At 32.1% G+C, this 6,356-nt stretch overlaps 1 long non-coding RNA gene across 1 annotated transcript; it reads left to right on the top strand.

Annotated features, from left to right (window-relative positions):
* The first annotated feature begins 1,769 nt into the window (after positions 1-1,769).
* LOC132066991 (uncharacterized) lies at positions 1,770-5,771 on the top strand. The gene is made up of 3 exons (XR_009416979.1): positions 1,770-1,795; positions 2,541-2,626; positions 4,454-5,771. It is a non-coding gene; the product is annotated as an uncharacterized LOC132066991 (long non-coding RNA).
* Positions 5,772-6,356: the final 585 nt, after the last annotated feature.

Here is a 6,356-nt window from a genome sequence, read left to right as displayed (position 1 = left end):
AAAGTAAATAAAAGTCTACCTTCTCTAACAACTTAAGCTTTTAAATGAGGTAGTCCCACAATCTAATATGCTATCAGACCAAACAGAGGTCTAGTTCAAGTCTCATCATCACCCATTGTTTAAAAAAAAAAAAAAATCACATGCTTGATCTATAAAAATAAGAATCGGACATGTACCTAAGGAAGCTGTTGGAAACATAATTAAGTAAATAACAATATATTGTTTTTATTATTTTAAACATTTAGATAAAGTGGGTCACATAATTTAACACTCAGAGCCATTGTTTTTAAAAACGAAAAGAGCCAAAAAGCGACAAGGTCCGTGAGACTTGAATCGAAAAGCGAGAAATGAAGCACCTGCTTTTTTGAAATGATTTGCACTATTCACGAATTAAAGGAATATCAAATATATATAAATTTAGTATTATATTGATCAAATTACAGTTAAACTAACTACTTTCAGTATTCAACATACAATAACACTAATACTACTTGAACTTCTCAAAGTTGAGATTCAAAGAACCGATTGTTTGTTATTGGGATCACATTACTTATCATTATTTGAACGGCACGCTTCTATGAAGCGCATATGAAGCAATAATCCATTGCTTCGTATAGTTTTATCGCTTTAAGCGACAAAGTGATATCTTCTAATACATAGGTGATTGAATGCTCCTTTAAAATAAATACTATGTTAAACTTTGCATAATATATAGATGCTATCGTAGACATATAAATTTTGTGGAATTAAAATTCACATATTAAATTTGGATAAATTCCTAAATTCAAAAATATCAATCTAAAATCAAGATTAAATTATTTAAGTCTAAGAAATGGATTTAAAGTAACATCCAATTTCACGGGATTAGTCCATTGAGTTGGTCTTCAAATTATGCGTAGACTCCATTAGTCGAAGGTCCTTGCATGTGTCAAATGACGTGACGCGTCAATTCAAGTCAAGTCAAGGACCAATTAAATGCCGCCAAGTGTTCAAATAACATAGCTCAGGACCAACAAAGTCATGACACGTGCATAAGTGATGTAATATGCCAAGTCAATATAAGAACCAATCAAATGTCGTTGAGTGTTCAAATGACATGGTTCAGGACCAACAGAATCATGACACATGCATAAGTGATGTAACATGCCAAATCAATACAAGAACCAATCAAATATCGCCAAGTGTTCAAATGACATGGTTCATGACCAACAAAATCATGACACATGCATAAGTGATGTAACATGCCAAATCAATATAAGAACCAATCAAATGTCGCCAAGTGTTCAAATGACATGGTTCAGGACCAATAAAATCATGACACGTGCATAGGTGATGTAACATACCAAGTCAACATACGAACCAATCAAATGTCGCCAAGTGTTCAAATGACATGGTTTAGGACCAACAAAATCATGACACGTGCATAGGTGATGTAACATGCCAAGTCAAGATCAAAACCAATCAAATATCGCCAAGTATTCAAATGACACGTTTCAACCAACCACATACATACTTATCACGTAACTTTTGTGATAGGTTTGATGACGTGGGTAGACCAATCAAATTGAAGGAAAAAGATTATGTACATCAGAAACTCCCTCCCTACAACTATAAATAGGGGCTTCATCAGGCCAAAAGAGAGGAACAAAAATGCATAGAGAAGCTCTCATCTCCGGTGGTATCCATAAGTCTTCTGCAAATCTAGAAGTTTTCATTTGATCCGCAAGCCTTCCATGTATTCCATGTTTGTGATCAAAACTTGGCTCCGCATTCGTGATGAAATCCCATCAGGTTAGTCTATCAATTCACGAACAAGTAAAGTCCTTGAGTTGACGGCCGTGAGGAGAAGAATCAGAGAATTACATCTTTTGATTTAAGATTTTATAAAGATTGTAACCACCGCACAAGTTACTAAAAATATTTTTATTTGTCTTTTTCAGGAACAAAATTTAGACATAACAGTTATTACTAACTTAGCACATTTATCTGAGTTCATACATGCAATATTGGAGTAAACTTCCTTTATTGTAATTTCCAGTGCATTCTAACAACTATTAAGACATTTCATTATGGTTACTATTAATAAGTACTTGATAAACTTTAATAAGCAATCCAATGCCTTCTCTTTAGTATAACCATCTAGTATCCGCCTATCCGAAACTTATTGTTTATAGCTATTAATTACGACCTTCCGATATATGAAATGCCAAGAGTTTCTTTCAACACTTGGCTATTAAGACATGCTCTTTAGGCTAGTAACTAGAACCAATTGATAGTCATGTAATATGAGATATATTTTTCACATTATCTTGATAATCCAAACATGTTTTGTATATGAAACCATTTCTTTGGTTCTTGATTTTGTGTATCAGAATCTTCTAATTCTGTATGTTGTATGTTCATGTCCTTCAGCTTCAAATACAGCAAATACCAACTGTTCCTCCAGAGTGGAATGCAAGAGTATGTTTACATTTCCGCACACATTTGGAAGGTACTTATTATTTAGTTGAAAATAATTGACAAGCTTTTGTTCTTTACAGATGACAGACCTGGTATAAACTTGGGAGGACCTACACAAATGGAATCAAATCTTTGTTTGCCTCCTTGGCCAGAACTTCTGATGCGGGTTTGTTTGTGCCTTGGCTTCAAAATGTTTCTCATGTAGCTTGGAATCTTTTCTCTTTTCCATTGATAATGTTGGATGTGTGAATAGTTATTAAATTTTTATGTCTAAGTCAACTCAACGTGCATTAACACTCTGTTTGGAACGTTGTTACCTATTGTTTCATTGTATTGTATTATTGTATTGATAATTTGTAGATAATGTTTGGAAGATTTTTAGTGTAATAACATATTTTTGTTTGGATTGAATGTATAAATGTATTTTAATTGGTAAGTTTACTAAAATACCTAACCTATAAGTTAAGTGCATGTAAATTGTGCAATAGGATAATAGACATTAACAAACACTTAAAATTGAAGAAGACACGCATTATATGAACCAACGGACCTCAATTCCATTTTCCAAAGTTTAATAATTGGCATTAGGACATATCACTGGTAGATCTTAATATTGTGGTAGTCCAATGGAGAAGATTACCAAAACAATCAATAATGATTAAAAGCATGAATCTTGACACAAACAAATTGATTTCAAATTCAATCCTAAATAGTTAAGAAACGTCATTAACCACTCAAAATCTTTAAAATTTCACTGATATAGAAAGTTTGAAGCGATTTTCTCAGATGCCTATATTTTTCATATAATCCAAGCTTAAAATGCATAACGAAATAATTGTCAATAACGAAGTATTCTCACAAAATCATAACTTAAAATTTAAATAAAAATTATAAATATCTTGCATTTAACTCAACATGAACAATATGAGAAATTTAATTTGCATTCACATATGTACACATGGTTTAACAATAGGGCAAAATATTCTGCAAAAAATAAAACAAGAAAGCAAGCAAATTAATGAAATTTTGAAGCATATGGCGAATGGAATAAGTAGAATGGAATTAGCTTCAACTTTTATGGCAAGTTGCAAACCTATAAAATTAAAAAAAAAAAAGAAGGAAGAAGAAAAGGACACAATAAAGAAAAACGTAGAAGGAGATAAAAAGAAGGAAGAAGACGTATAGGAGATAAACGAAGGGAAGAAGACGTGAGGAGCCAAACCTAGAAAGGCATAGTTACGTAGAAGACTTAGGGTATAGGATTTTTGGGTGAGTTAAATAATATGGTAAAGGGTAAAATAGGATTATGGAAGGATGGAAAAAGAAATTAGGTAACAATGGGATAACACAACGGAATTTAACAATAGATACAATACATTCTAAATAACAATCAAAAACAAACATTGTTTTGTTCAACAATACAATACAATGGGTAACAATGTTGTAAGATAATTTGCAAAAGATTTTTAGCACTAATAACCCATTAAAAAGATAAATTGCATATATGGAATGGCACTAGCTCACACTTAATTTGTGGTAGTTGTAAATCCCTTTTCTTATTGATTAATATGTATACCATAAACCTCAAAATACAATTTCTGGCTAGGCTTCATTAACAAGCTTAAAGGGTATAACTTCTATATAACTTATATACTTTGTATGTGGCAATTAATTTGCATGTGCTGGCTCAATAGGGTCTTCCAGTTTAATTTTGAAGATTAGATTCAATCAATTAGAAGTTGTTATAGGAAAAGGACACTAGGCAATCTAACATGGAAGGAAGGATGAAAAAAGCACACAACTTTCAAAGTTAGATTCAACAAAATGATCAGTGTTATGAGTGCTTTGAACTCGCATGTTCTCTTCAGAAGAATCACCATGAGAAGTTATTGCAATGATCATATAGGCAGCACTTCAAGTGCCTCTTAAATATAGATTTCATAATGTTTCCAATTACTAGCTTCTAATTGAGGCTTACTTGTTTTGGTTGCAGAATGAGAAGAATATGAAGGTTGTAGAGCTGATACTAAACATATGCATTACCGACATACACTTGCATTTGCACAGAGAAGGAAATACTGGATCATCGACAATAGGTCTCGACAGATGATTTAAGAATGGATTACGTAAGTTTACAATTGATTTCCTTTTAATTTGATTTTGAACCATTTTGTATTGAATAATATAATGGTGTAATTGACTTGCTTGCCAAAATACTTTGATGGTTTGCTGCTAATAATTATACCGATAAGATTTAAATTTTAATGTTTATGATTGAATTGATGAACTGCGTCTTTGACTTTAGTTATAATAGATATAATTACTAAATTTGATGAACTACGTACTTTGTATATATAAGAGCGTTATACCTCTTTGCTCTTGAATCTTAAAGTGCACATTTGATGAGATTGTGAGAAAACTAGCATTTAACAATTGTTTGACAAAAAGTTCCACCATCATTTGAAGAAAAAAGAAATGTTTAGATCGTCACATAATTTATCAGAACGCCACTCACGAGTTGTTTTACAATAGAAGAGTTGTTCCAATACGTGTTCCCTTATTTCTTCATACTTCTCCTTTGTAGATATGTACAACCATTTGAAACATTTAGCACATTGCACAGTGAATGCACCTACAGTTGGCAAAACCCTAGATTTATAATTTGGTAAGGAGTTTCTTCGAGCATGGAGAGGTTTAACGTCAGTAGCAACAGCAACGACATCAGGATCATAAAGCACCAACTCAAAAGGAGTTTCTTCAAGCACAGATAGGTTTCCTTTTGAGTTGGTGCTTTATGATCCTGCTTCTGTTGCTACTACTGACGTTAAACCTCTCCGTGCTCGAAGAAACTCCTTCCCAAATTATACATCTAGGGCTTTGCCATCTGTACGAACATTCGATGTGCAGTGTGCTAAATGTTTCAAATGGCGGTACATATCTACAAGGGAGAAGTATGAAGAAATAAGGGAACACATATTGGAACAACCCTTCTATTTGGAAACAACTCGTGAGTGGCGTTTTGATAAATCATGTGACGATCTTAATATTTCCTTTGTCTTCAAATGAAGGTAGAATTGTTTGTCAAACAATTGTTAAATGCTAGTTTTCTCACAATCTCATCAAATGTGCACTTTAAGATAAAAGAGCAAAGAAGAATTACACTCTTATAAATACAAAGTATGTAGTTCAGTAAATTCAGTAATTATATCCCTTATAAAGTCAAGGACGTAGTTCATCAATTCAATTATAAATAGGAAAATTTCAATCTTACCCATATAATTATTAGCAAAAAAACAATCAAAAGACTGTTGAGACACATCCACTATATTATTCAATCAAGGTGGTTTAAAATCAAATTAAAAGGAAATCGATCATATACTTATGTAATCCATTCTTAAACTATCTGGACGAGACTTATTCTTGACAATCCAGTTTTTCCTTCTTTGTGCAAATTGATGGATATAAGTTATTCATGTAATTTCGGGATATAAAAGTAAAATTTCAAATTAAAACATGAATAATTATATCCTATTCTCGCATTTTTCTAACAAATCTTGCAGGAAAAGAAACACATGGAAAAGGAGAAATGAAAAGCTAAAAATCAAAGAAAAGAAGAAGAAAGTTACTTTGGCCAATATGGAAGATGTCATCTTGCCAATATTGTGAGAAATGAAGTCACTTTGCCCAAAGTAATCTCATTTACTTTGGCCAAAGCAATCACACTTACTTTGGGAAAAGTAGAAGCAATCAAAGGAGCATTCTTGTTGCTATAAATAGAGACATCTTTTGTCTTAAAAGATCATCCAATTGTAAGAAGAACAAGAACTATTCTTTGTCTCTCTTTAGGCTCTTTCTCATAGTAATAATATTTTCTTAGTCTTTTTAAATATTTTATC

This window comes from Lycium ferocissimum, chromosome 8 (assembly GCF_029784015.1).
Source record: "Lycium ferocissimum isolate CSIRO_LF1 chromosome 8, AGI_CSIRO_Lferr_CH_V1, whole genome shotgun sequence".
Lineage (NCBI taxonomy): Eukaryota > Viridiplantae > Streptophyta > Magnoliopsida > Solanales > Solanaceae > Lycium > Lycium ferocissimum.
The sequence above is the reverse complement of the archived record's forward strand: the minus strand, read 5'-3'. Positions and strand labels throughout refer to the sequence as shown.